This window comes from Sphaerodactylus townsendi, linkage group LG07 (assembly GCF_021028975.2).
Source record: "Sphaerodactylus townsendi isolate TG3544 linkage group LG07, MPM_Stown_v2.3, whole genome shotgun sequence".
Classification (NCBI taxonomy): domain Eukaryota; kingdom Metazoa; phylum Chordata; class Lepidosauria; order Squamata; family Sphaerodactylidae; genus Sphaerodactylus; species Sphaerodactylus townsendi.
This window is the reverse complement of record NC_059431.1, coordinates 65,133,783-65,147,406: the sequence shown is the minus strand read 5'-3', so window position 1 is coordinate 65,147,406 and position 13,624 is coordinate 65,133,783. Positions and strand designations below refer to the sequence as shown.

General features: G+C 41.1%; 1 protein-coding gene across 6 annotated transcripts in view; it reads right to left on the bottom strand.

Moving 5' to 3' along the window:
* Nucleotides 1–12,627, bottom strand: part of SEMA4D (semaphorin 4D) — a 140,218-nt gene extending 127,591 nt beyond the window's left edge. For 2 of the 6 annotated variants that reach the window (XM_048503033.1, XM_048503036.1), the window contains exon 1: nt 12,082–12,614. The gene's annotated coding sequence lies outside the window, so the exon portion shown is untranslated. Of the gene's footprint in view, nt 1–12,081 lie in introns of all 6 variants that reach the window. The other 4 variants (XM_048503037.1, XM_048503038.1, XM_048503039.1 and 1 more) reach the window with 4 other exon arrangements.
* Between the last annotated feature and the right edge of the window lie 997 nt (nt 12,628–13,624).

Here is a 13,624-nt window from a genome sequence, read left to right as displayed (position 1 = left end):
GATGATGCCAGCCACAGATGCAGGCGAAACGTCAGGAGAGAATGCTGCTAGAACACGGCCATACAGCCAGGAAACCACACATCACTCCAGTGATTCCGGCGGTGAAAGCCTTCGACAATAAATTCTACAGTTGACTGAAACAGAAGCTCTAGATGTGAAGTAGCTTATAAAGTCCCCCCACCTCCACTGCTGATTTCATTTAGCTCCCTGGAACTACACCCATCACTGAAATAGGATTTCAAGTGCTTGAATTTCAGGCTTTTAGTACAGTTGTTTTGTCTGCCTGCCAGAGAGCTAAGCCAAGCATTAAGGTCAAAGTCCACATGCTCTATAACACAAACCTTTAAGTAGAAGTAACGATATTTGATGTGTCTATACCATGATTATAGCCCTTAACACAGAAAAATGACTAATTCTAATGAAGCTGTTGTGTTACATTATAAAAGCAAATAAAGTATTCTCTTCTTCTCCCCCTGCCCTGACAAAACTACCTCAACAAACACATGCATATATGTGTGCACTGAAATTTCTGAGCCAATGAAAAACTGCAGCAGTAAGAGGCAAGAGCAGAAAAGCTGGAGAGTTTTGCATAAGATGCCTCGGTAATCATTACAGCAGATGTTTCTATTTACTTTTTTTTAATGCCAGTTACAGCTTAATCTTTATCAAGGTGAGTATTTTTAATTTTATATTTCAGTACTTAGACACCACATGTTCTTGCTTAGTTTAATTTGTGTATTACATACATAAATACAAATCAGAACCAAGTGAGAACAAATTAGAATTCATGGCAGGTGGTTAGAGGGAAGGACACACAGTGCGTGAGAGAGGACAGAAAAGGACTCTTGGAACAGTGGGAGCAAAAACAACTGTTCCGTAATATTTTTTTTGCACCCAAGAATTTCAAAAGATTTGCAAACTCCCTAGGTAGGCACCTGGAACCCCACTCCCACAATGGAAAACCAGCCAAGCATTAAAAAAACAGTGATAAAGCCTGTGACCCCCACAGGTATGGTATTTATAAAAATCAAGCATATCCTGGCTGGTCATACAAGGCTGCTGCAACTCCAAAGAAGAGCTAACTTCATAAACGCATAGAAAAATCAACTGAATCAGGAAAGGCCAAATTGCTGCACCTGTGCCACATACCTAAAATAAACTGAAAGTGCAGTGGTCAGCATAGCAAAGAAATGTCCACCACTCTAATCTAAATGCTCAAATCCTGCTGCTTAAAAAGCTTAATTAGTCATGTTAACCAAGTGATAGATCTGTCTCAAAAGACGCAGCTCAACTTTGCTTCCAGTTCACAAGCTTAGGCAAACTGATGCCCCTCCTTGTGCACCAAGATGCTGCCATCTTTAGGATGGATGGTGTAGCAGAGAGCAGATGGAATTACAAACTAATATGGAGTTTGGGAAAGGGGGGAAGGATATTCCAGAGAAGAAAAAAGTACTTAGAAGTCTAAGAATTCCTGTCCTTGTTAGGCCGTTCTTAAGACTAAAATTTCAAACTCGTAACCACATATCTGGTTCTCTGAGCCATCCACCTTAAAATAACTGTTTCAAGAAACTCCTCTGACTACTGGATGACGTGCTAGAAAACCCATTCCATTTCCCTGCATTCAGACTTTTTTGAATAGCAGAGAAGCAGCTAGAAATAGAAGTCTGTTTAAATTATGACCCCAAAATCAGATCTAGCTATAACAAATGCCGGTTCAGTGGCCAATTTAAAGTTCACTTGAAAAAGTATCATCGTGCAATGACATATAAATGCTACCGATTATTATACTAAAGCAAAGTATGTGTCATCCAGTGGCAAAACAATATACAGCTGTTTTCAGTGAAGACCATTCATACATTCAGCCCAAAGTCATCAAACATACTGTAACTCAAGGGGAGCATGTGTAACAATGAACAAGTGCTCATAAATCAGCCCTTAGGTTTCAAATTCAACCTTTCATTATACATCATCACTGCTGTACTTCCATTCATTGCTCAGGGCTTCATTTGTACTTATGCAAACTCATACTAAGTTTTGTACAAAATAAGGAGCTCAAGGCAATAAGTTGTTCCATAACACTCTAAGAAACAGTTTTTGATACAGCAATAAAAATAACTGACATTCTACCGCTTATGATCTGGAGCGAGCCAGAAAAGGAAGTGGATATAACTGCAGTCAAAGAGATTCAATCCTAATAAAGCCAGCAGTTAAAGAACAGAAGGCATTCAACTTCTTATTGAGTAGTTTTTTTCCATTTCCTGCAGAAAGTTCTTACACAGGAAAAGTGTTACTAAAAATCTTTCAAAAGTGGTAAGATGCCAACACATGCGATCTGATAACACATAAAAGTGTTAAAATAAGCTTGTTTAAAACAAAACTAGGTGTGAGCCAAGTAATCCTTCCTTGACAAACCACATGCACAGTAGCAAAAATTAATTCTGACAAGAGTCGTCAACTTTAAAAGAAGCCTGATTGAACTACTTCAAGATTCATTTAATTCTACTTCAGTTTCAGAGGGTAGCTGTGTTGTTCTGCAGCAGAACAACTAGGTCCAAGTCCAGTCGAACCTTAGAGACCAACAAGATTTTGGAGGTACAAGCTTTTGAGAGTCAGAGCTCCTTCATGTCTGACAAAGTGAGTTTTGATTTTCAAAAGCTTATACCTCCAAAATCTTGTTGGTCTCTAAGTTGCTACTGGACTCTAAATCCAGCTGTAACTCTAACAGTATATCTCATAAATTATGATATGGAAAGTTAACAGAACCAGAGCATTAAATGATTCCTCCGTGTGTGTGTGTGTGTGTTGTGTGTATGTGTATTTAAATTAGAAGAAGAGTAATTTTATACCCTTCTTTTTTTCTACCTTTAAGGAGTCTCAAAGGGACTTACAATCACCTTCCCCTCCCTAGAACAGGCACAGGTGGGGCTGAGTTCTGATAGAACTGTGACTAGTCCAAGGAAACTCAGCAAGCTTCATGTGGAGGAGTGGGAAAACAAACCCAGTTCTCCAGATTAGTGTCCGTTGCTCTTAACCACTACACCATGCTGGCTTTCAAATCAGCTGTTATATTTGCGTCTCACTCCTCCAGGGGGCTCTTGCATCCAAGAAACTGGACACACCCATACCTGGTTATCATTCAGCATTGCTGCAAACACAAAAGGTCCTCGACTGTTAGCTGGGCTCTGGCTCCTGCACATTTAAAAGCTGCAAGAGAAAAAAAAAGGGGGGGGGGCTATTCCACCAGATGTACTTACATCTCTCGAACACACATATGATGAAAAAAACCCCTCCTCCTATGTTTCAGAATAACTGTTAGGATTCAGACTTGGTACCCCCAATATATTGTGCCCGTATTCAGTTAGTACTCCCAAATTCTTAGGATTGCTTCACATGTTATAGAATGTTGAAGTTTATGGGAAACTTGGGAGCATGCCTATAAGGTTGCTTTGCCTGCTTGCTTGCTTCAGAGACACTAAACCAGCACATTCTGCTCTGTAACCAAACAGTACCTCTGGCGACCCTGCACAAATAAATAAAGGTCACTGCAATTCCACAGAGACTGTAAACGAAGCTACCTAATGAACAGTGGCAAAAACCCCCTGTGAGTACATGCCCATAAAGCTGGCTAGTGCATAACTGATACCTTTCTGCAGCTGCATAACTGACATAATCTACAGAAACTCCTCTTAACTGGAAACTGGCTTTAATGGACACAGTCAGCTGCATTCAAAATCTTGTAAATTATCAAGATATCTTATGTTTACAGAATAATCGTACATTTAATACCACAGCAGCTTTTCTAGTCTGTTTTTCATCCCAATTTGATTCAAGTATGCTTTAGCTATCTCTGTACAGTATATGGAACAAAAGCAGTTTTTAACAAAATGTCCAGGCAGTATAACCCATAGCGGAGATTATTTATTTCCCAGCCATTCTCTCTGGATATGTCTGCTATATTGAATGAACAATTCTTATTTCAGAACAAATTAAAAGGTTGCCCAAAAGCAGCTCTACTTTGTCTCATTTGTAAAATCTGAATCAGAATTCTCTTTCACAAAGGTTCTACTTCTCAGTAATATTGGAAACAGTCAAGCCTGCATGCTTAAGGATGTGTATGATCTTCCTCACACTAAGCCACAGAGATCAAGATGAGCCCTAAAGAAGTCATGGCCCACTATTACTCTACAAGCTCAGGACAGAGTGAATTATAGTTTTGATTGGAAAGTTCTGAACTATTGTTTTAAATCCAAGGCATTACTGGGAACAGATGTCAGCGGTCAGGGGTAAACCAAAACTGGGAAGATTTTATCCTAAGAGAACCTAACTGTATTATGACAAAAAATGTTGAAAATCATTTGGGTGTGGACATATTTTTTTAAGGTCAGATTACTTGAAACACATAATAGGAAAACTCCTCGAATACTCGACATTTTACCCTCCTATTTCTGTCTTGGCTTATTTCTATTTAGTTCGTGACACACTGTAATTAGCAAATATATTGTTTTCTCTAACCTTTCTTATAACCAGTGGTGGGATTCAGCAGGTTCGCACCACTTTGGCAGAACCGGTTGTTAAAATGGTGCTTCTAAACAACCAGTTGTTAAATTATTTGAATCCCACCATTGCTTATAACCCCGTTGAACTGCTGGAATACTCAGGCGACAGAAGTCTACTTATGCCACAGACTAAAAAATGAGACTTGCCTCAGAGAAATATAAACCTTAGTCTACCCAGTATAGATTTAAACCACAAATCAGCAGGCAGATGCCCAGCCCCCTAGTGTTATCCCATGATGTCCAACTGGAAGCTACAGTGTATTTTAATAAAAGCAAACACTTTTATCCCTTTTAGTAAGACCTGCACAAAGCAAACAGCACAGCCCTATTGGGCCTTGGCAGCTGTGCGTAGTATAGATATGTCTAGACAGGCAGGGATCAGCAATGCTAAAAAAACCATGCCATTGTGCCCATAAGCAATCTGTCTTTTCTTCACAAGTCCTACAAAATATGATTTCATTCAATGACAAAAGAGAACACAAAATATTTTTCACATGAGCTTGAAGCTCAACCTTAATTTTTTTTTTCTACACTGTTGTATGCTATAAGGTTCAGGAGTCCAGATAGCCCACAAGGCTGGAAACATTTGACCTATCTCAGTCATATTTCCATTTCATTTAAAGGCAACATTACTTTCATCTATAAGCAAAACACTGGGTGACATGAATCTCCGGGGGGGGGGGGGGGGGGTCTCCCAAGTTTGCAGAAAAATCTGCTTAGTGCCAGGGCAGCCCTGCTCTGCAGATTTAGATATCCTCACATGGAGGCCAAATTGGAGAAGCAGGTAATAAAGAGACTTTATTTTCCCAACAACTTGCACAAAAACATGTATCACAGGCTTTCACTTGTCATGCTAACTACAACAGTATATGGCACAACAGTAAAGACTGCCCAAAATAGTTATCCCGCCAGCCCTAGAGGTAACGTTTAAAGTTAATATAAATGTGTAATTGATGTCCCTAATCAATAAATACTGATTTTTATTGTTTGACTGATGTTATAATGATGTTATAAATCAGATAATTATCTGTATATACACATTACTAATTGCTCAGGCATTTTCTGCTTTCTTCTGTACATTTTTTAAAAGCAAATGTGTATGAGAAGGGAAATGTTGCCAGGCAAAAATTGACTTTCTATAAAGAAACATAGGAAAAAGTATACCACAATATTCATACTCAGTGTGAGGAAGAACATGAGATTTTCACCCATTTCTCCTTGCATCAAAAATTATCATTACTTGCAGTACCCTTTATTCAGTAGCCCAGCAGAAATGTTTTTTGCATGCAAAATGTTGGTACTATCAACTGACAAAAATCACAACAATTTTGCCATCTAACCTATGACTCATTTCAGTTTTATTTTTTAGCAAAAAATAAAAATATTACTTCACTGAAATCCAAACTCCTTTTGTTTTAATCAATATTTTTGGTTGTATTACTCCAGCTTATACCAAAAAGGCAATTAGCATATTTCAATACCAGTTAGTTATTTAAATTGACTGTGCAAAACAAATTATTTTATAGGACCCATGTCAAGGATTTTTTTTGGGTGGTGGTGGGGGGGTTTACTTTCCATGGACTCTTTGTTTGGAGTAGAGTTAAATGCAGAACAGTTACAGGTTGTTGGTTTTTAATGAGACAGCATTTCTAAAGCAATGCTTTAAGATAGCTTTGTGGATCAGAGAAGGTTCACATGATACTGACTGCACTACACACTGGTAACAACTTGCTTTAGAATATAAGAAAAGCTCTGCCGGATTGCCCAGCACACTGTTTCACACAGCAGTCAACCAGTTGCCTTGGAACGCTGACAAACAGGGTGCAGAGGCCAAGGCCTTCCTAGCACTGTTTCCTAGCACTGTGTTTCAGAGATTTACTTATGCTGAATATGGAGGCTCCCTTTACTTGTGGCTCAGTAGCAGAGTGTCTACTTGGCATACAGAAGTCCCACATTAATTCCCTGTATCTCTAGTTTAAAACAACATGTGCCACCTTTATTATGTCCTGCCTTGAGTGTTCTTTTTTCTAGATATAAAAGTTCCAGACTCTCCAAACTCTCCTCTCAGGAAATGTTCTACAACCACTTGTTCGTCTTGGTTGCCCTCTTCTTTGCTTTCTCCATCTCTGCAATACCCTTTTTGAGAAACAGTGATCAGAACTGTGCACATGGCTCTATCCAAAATTTGACTCTTCAATATAAGAAAGGCCTTAGGAAAGAATAAAGCCACCCTAAAGGCCTGTTAGGCAAACCTTATTTTAGATTCTGTTCTTCAGCATCTACACAAGACAACCCAACAAAAAGGCAGAAACATAAATCTGCCAAAGGCTTTTCAAATCCCTGCTCCCGTGAGCATTATTATTCTAACATTCCCCAAGAACTATAAAACATTCCCAGACTTTCAGCAAGAATTAGAATAATCCAGTAAGCTTCTCAACATCAGCTTTAACTTGTGTATTTTATGAGAGGGCCCCAAATAAGCAAATTGGCACACATCAATCACTTGACCAAGGAGCCCTTCCGAAACCATAACAGAGAGCCAACAACTTGTAAACTGCACACAAACAAGAGACGTTAAGAGTTAAATGGAAACAAAACTGCACTCTGTCTAGTATTGGATTGCAGAATGATCTAGTGGTTAAGAGCAGTGGACTCTAATCTGGAGACTCAGGTTTGATTCCCTGCTCCTCCACAAGAACGACCCCAACTTCCTATGTATGGAGCCTGCGGGGTGTCCTTGGACTAGTCACAGTTCTCTCAGAACTCTCTCATCCCCACCTACCTCACAAGGGGAGAGGAAAGGAGTTTGTAAGCTGCTTTGAGACTCTTTATGGATGAGAAAAGCAGGGTATAAATCCAAATTCTTCTTCATATACACAAGTTATCCTAAGTTAATGATTTTGGCAACTTCCATTAACTCAGAAGGGACAAAGTAATAAACAAAACTGATAAATGATTTTTTAAAACAGTGTGTTCATCAAACTCTTGTAATTATTTCTGAATAGTTCATACAGAATGGTCTCATGCCATTGTCTGGATATAAAATTAAAGCCTATAAATGTACTCAAAACTAAGGTTCACCAAATTCAACAGGACTTACTTAATAAGCACATTTAGAAGTGATGCCAGAGCTACATTTTTGAAATCTTAAGAAAAGTTTAAGAAACAGTGCCTCCAGAAGCCTAACTGTGGAGTCTGATACCCTTACTGGACAGCAGTGTAAAAATGTGCAATGCAGGGGGAAGTAAACAAAAAATTAAAAATGACTGTTATAATGCAAGTTGGAATTAAAAGTGGAATATCTGAAATTATTCAATACTCAAGCAGAAATATGGAATGGGTTTATTCATTTTTTAAAATTACCTCCTCTTTCCCAAAATCAAGCTGACCTACAGCTGGCTGGAACATTTATGCATCTTTTTTTGGGAAACTGCAAGATCAATAGCATCTATATAATTACCCTATTAGCCACACTGTGATCCCAGAATTCAGTGTGGTTTAGGTCACCAGTATGTGCCTATGTTGGTGAATGAGCACACCCTATTCCCAACCAATAAACCATAAGTACAAATGAAATTGGAAGGCAATTAGTTCCTATTACACAGTGAATAAGCTTAGTTGGTTTTGTAATTTTGAAATAAGCAACATTATAAGCATCTATGTACTCTTGCAGAAGTAGTCCATAGGTTAGGTATTTTGTTGCACAGCTTTCAAGCTCTTTTAGGTTTGGTCACACAATGCGTAATTGTGAGTGTGTTGTGCCACCAAGTCGCTTTCGAATCATGGAGTCCCTATGAATCAAAATGTGTAACTACCCAATCTCCTTTTCAGTCACATTACTTTCATGCTGACTTTGTTATCCATAGGTCTAATGTTATTTGATGCTTGGGATAATCTACCACAAACATGTAGAATTAAAGCAAACTGCTAGAAAGAACAGAAAACTAGTCTAGGGAATTGAATACAATGTTCTGGTGCAACAGTTTTTTTCTTTTTAGAAGCACGTCAAGATTGCAACACCTTTTGTTTTGTTGAAAATGTTATCAGGGAATGAGACATGATCTGTGACTACACAACACAAGAATGGTCTCTTTCAATGTCCAGGGGAGCTAGGAAAAAAAGTTTCATTCTCTCATATTTGAGAAAGTACAATATGTACTTTTTTCTTATCGCTTTTCTCCTGGCAGCTTCCAGACGCTGTTTCCCTCTTTCCATGCTTCCTTTTCTTCTTTCTACTCACCAGTCAACCTTTTATCCAACCTACTCAACAGCTTTATTTATTATTTATTTGCTTCATTTAAATCCCACCTTTCTCCTCCATGGGGACCCAAAGCAACTTACATCCTCTCCTCCAATTTATCCTCATAATCACCCTGAGAGATTAAGCTGAAAGAGTTACTGGCCCAAGGTCATTCAGCATTGGGATTTAAATCTGGGACACTTGGATCGTAGGCCAACTCTCTAACTACTTCCCTGCACTGGTTCTCAGCTTTTCCTTTCTTCCCTGCACTGGTGGGAGCCTCTCCCTGGGAAATGTTTAGCCAAGATGCAAAGTCACATGGCATCAAATTCCTCAGGTAAGTTGTGTCCTGGTCACTGCAGGGCCAAAGCCCAAGCAAGCCATGTAGCATCAAGTCAGCTGGCAGTTACCACCACACCTGGATGACTTGTACTAACTGCAGCTCTACCTATATGAGGTGGGTATGTAGTTCAAAGCACCATCTTGTTATTATATTAGGAACTATAGTTTTTAAATTATAGGTATTTAATTCTATATTTGTATACAGTAAAGAAAATAAATTGGAACTAAGACAGACAGGTTTTATTTACTTCTAGGCTACAAGAGAAACACAGCCTTGCAATGAGGGGGTTGCCAAATATACTTGTAAATCTAGAAAGAATCTTTTAATTTAAGGGGGGTGGGGCTGTACTGTCCAAATAGGCAGTAGTGAACTGTAGTAATGAAAGCAGGAGCAGTTATTATGAAAATAGAGGAACAGTCAATCAGCCAGTCCTAAGGCAGACCAGCCACCTTTCAGTGTCAGTGCCAAGTCAACACATTTTGAGAATCTTCTGAAACTTCAAGAAAAGCTCTCTTATCTTCCACCCATCCCATAGCATAAACATGCTTACATTACTCTACTGACCACATGAAAGAAACCTTTTACTGTGCAGTCTTTTTATTGTGGTATAAAATATTGTACAGCATTACTCTGCTTTGAACATGTTCATTGTAGATGCACACAGCCGCAACATGAGAGCATCAGATTCAGATCCCTGGAGTCATATAATGCCAAGACAGCAAAAAAGCATTCCATTTATTATCAGCTGAAAGGCAATGAGGTCTGTTAAGGTATATGATGTTATTTCACTCTAACCTATTAACTTTTCTGCAAAAAACTTATTTTATGGACATTTCTGTGGTGAAAAAAGAATAAGGCTCAGCACTGAAATAAACAAAAATATACAGAATGAAGTTTTAGATGAATTAAATTTAGAGTTCATTTTATGAGCTAAAATAACTCGTGTGAACTCTTTTCAGCTTTACATTTATCAAAAGGGGACAAAAGTAATCTCACATATATTTTACATATTTAAACTGGCAATAACCAAAGCCTATTGCTGAAGGCTTTCATGACCGGATTCAACTTGTACTGGAGGGTTTTCCGGGCTGTGTGGCCGTGGTCTGGTGGAATTTGGTCCCAACGTTTCGCCTGCATCTGTGGCTGGCATCTTCAGAGGTGTATCACAGAGAAAAGTATGTTTCTCACCCTCCAGAACCAACCAAAGCCTAGTTCAAGGCAAACAAATAGCTACAACAGGTGCAATCCAGTTCCCACTCAACAATCCCTGCCTCTATTTGAGATGGCAAATTTCAACACACTATGATTGTGACCTGATGCTACACAGGCACAAGGAGGAATTCCAGGTCTAAACTCATCCCAACTTCCTGAGGTTATTAATACCTTTCCGAATACTTCCATCCCCTGCTGTTCACAATGTACCACACACCAATGCCTCAGAAAAGCTGTCAAGACTTCCAAGATTTGAAAGCAGCGCTATCAAGGAGGAAGAATCAATAGGGTTTGGAGAGGAAAGTTAGCAACCTGTCAAACTACACTCTTTCTTTCTTCCTTGTCTACCCTTCTCACAGGGACTCAAGGTAGATTACACATAGTGAGTGAGTATAATCAACAAAATGGGACATTCAATAAAAATGCACTAGAATTGTATAAGTCTGAAACAAAATTAAAATCTAAATGATAGAACTGTGTAACGCTGGGTGAGGGCTATTCAATAGTTCCACTGGGGAAACCCACAGACATCATGCAAGTCCACACCCATCAACAAAAAACATTATAGTTGTATTATTATTTCATATAATCTTTGTTCCCTTAGCAACTGTAGCATTTTTCATGTATGTAAACATTGGTTATCAGTCTCCAATACTAATTCAACTAATATTACATCCTTTTCCAGGGAAGAGTTTCAAAGGTTTCTGACAGGTTGTTTTTTCCCCTTCACTCATTCGTTCAATTTTTCTTCAAAGCATCTCCATCACCACAGAAGCCTCCCTCCCGGCCTCGGACTCCTCCATTCCTCTTATACAAAATCTCCCTGAGGAAGCAGAAAAGGTCTTTTAAATGTCTAAGAGCAGCCACATGACGAGTTGGGAGAGCACAAATATTCCTTAAACCATGACAGAGCGATACAGGAACCCACCTCTCCCGTTGAAGCCACCACACAAAGCCACATTGTTGTTAGCCAGATTATAAAGAGGGCGCCGAGGGAAGGGGGGGGAGAGATTACGGTAGGTTTATAGAGGCAGGTGAACATATTAGCCTGGACTCTGTAGCTGGGTCACCTCACAAGCTCTTACTGCTGGGAAAGCGGAGAGGGAAGGACAGAGGGAGGCGGTGGCTGCTGTTGCTTTATTGGGAAGGAGTGCAGAGCAATAAACTGTGAAATGCAAAATGCAAACTGCAGGGCAATCAAGCCGCCCACTAAACCACACGCACACCCCGCAGTCCTTTTCTCCCCCGAAAGCAACCCCGCGGTAAGACTCCAGAACTAAGGAATGGTTTCGTATCGAAGGTTCCTCCCCCCCCCCCACCACCCCGGGGAGTAACCCCTTTCAGAATACCCTAAACTGAAACACTCTCGGCGGACATGGAGAGAACAGAGGCACCCGCCATAAGTCCTGGCTTCGATACTCGCCCCCGATTGTCAGACCACCAGAGCCCTTTAGACGACAGCTGATTCCCAGAGCACAGCACGCCAGGAATCACACCAGGGCGGAAAGCCTAGCCTGGGAACCAGGGCGTTATTTTCAATCACTAGACGGTGTGCGATTTTCCGACCCCAGACACAGCGCTCCCCCCTCCAAAGCAATTAGCCGCCGTTCCGTCTCTCCCTCCAAGCACCCCAAACACCAGCCTCCCCTCCTGCACATTCCTCCACCAGCCCCGCTTTACGCAGACGGTCTCCGGTCACAATAACCCCATTTTTTTCAGGAAAGCCCAACCTGCAAGCCGATGCTGAAGCCCAGATCCCCGCAGCGAGAGAAGGCTCTGAAGGGCTGCAGCCGGAACCACCTCCTTTGGCGCGTCTGCCCTCTCTGCAGCAGGCAGGAGGAGGGACGCTGCAGCCAGCATGCGCCTCGCCAAACCGCTGACCTGCTAGGATGGCTCCCTTCAACTTCTCCCGTCGCTTTTTGGGTCCTCCTCCGTTTCTCCTAGGAACAGGTTCAGCAGACCTCTCTGTGCGCCCAGCAGCCGCAGATAGAAATAGAAACGGCGGCGGCGGCGGCGGCAGCAGCGACCGAAGGAGGAGGAGTTGGTGCCAGCGTGTAACAAGTTTGGGTTGCCCCGCAGTATGGCGGCTGCTGGAGGAGGAAAGCTCTCAATGCAACGGCCAGCCGCACAGCCGCGCCTCCAGGGAGAAAGGATGCCCTGGGCTGGAGTTGGAGGCGGGGAGATTCAAAAAGCCAGAGAAAATCGCAATGGAGTGAAACACTAGTTGGGGTTCCCCCCCACTTAAAAAAAACTGCAACGGAATCTCACTTTGCAAAGTCCTCCACCCCACCCCCCGCCCCACAACAGAGAGAAGGCTGGAGCTGGAAACGCAAGACCCTCCATCTGCCCCACCTGCCCCTCCTTGTGTTCCTTCCCCACAAGTAGAGATTGTGCCAGCTCTGTTTGGACAGAGAAACCGGGTAGCTGTCCCGTCCACGTGTTGCTCCTGCCGTGTTGGCCTTTCTGGTAACAGGACACAGAAAAACAGACCTAATATCTGTTGCGAAGAGATCTGCAAGATAGACGGGGGGGGGGGGGGGGCTAGTGCCCACTTCTTCACAGCTATGTTTATATATCGAATCATGTATATACTTCAAACGTGAGATAAAATCTTTTACATTATCCATTCTCTTTTTGAGAAAAAAAATGTATGGCCCATACAAATGTGAAGACTTTCCTTAGAAACCACTAGTCCTGAAAGGTTTCCTCATTTAACAAAGTTTCAACATTGTGAGAAAAACTAACCACAAGGATCAGGTTGGGGCCTCAACTATTTGAGAATGGTGGGCCGGAGGAAATACAGAAAAGACATTAAGGCTCATTCCGCACATGCAGAATAATGCACTTTCAAACTGCTTTCAGTGCTCTTTGAAGCTGTGCGGAATGGCAAAATCCACTTGCAAACAGTTGTGAAAGTGGTTTGAAAACGCATTATTTTGCGTGTGCGGAAGGGGCCTAGGAGACAGAAGCAGCCACTCAAAATCATCAGAATCATTGTAAAATAAGTCATCCTGTTGCTTATATTGGGTCGGGGCACTGCTTTGTCAATTTTTGTTTATGTGTACGTAATACATCAAGAATCAGAATCCTGTAGAAATAATTCAGGATAATCTAAACTGCACTTCTGTTGATGGGTAAACTCATCATGTGAGAAGGCCTACTTGAGAAAACAACCCAGGTCTTTGGCCTTGCATCATCCTCATGTGACTGCAAACTTCATAAGATGAACACTTCCGACATGACACAAATTCCTCTCAAACAGATTTTCAGAGG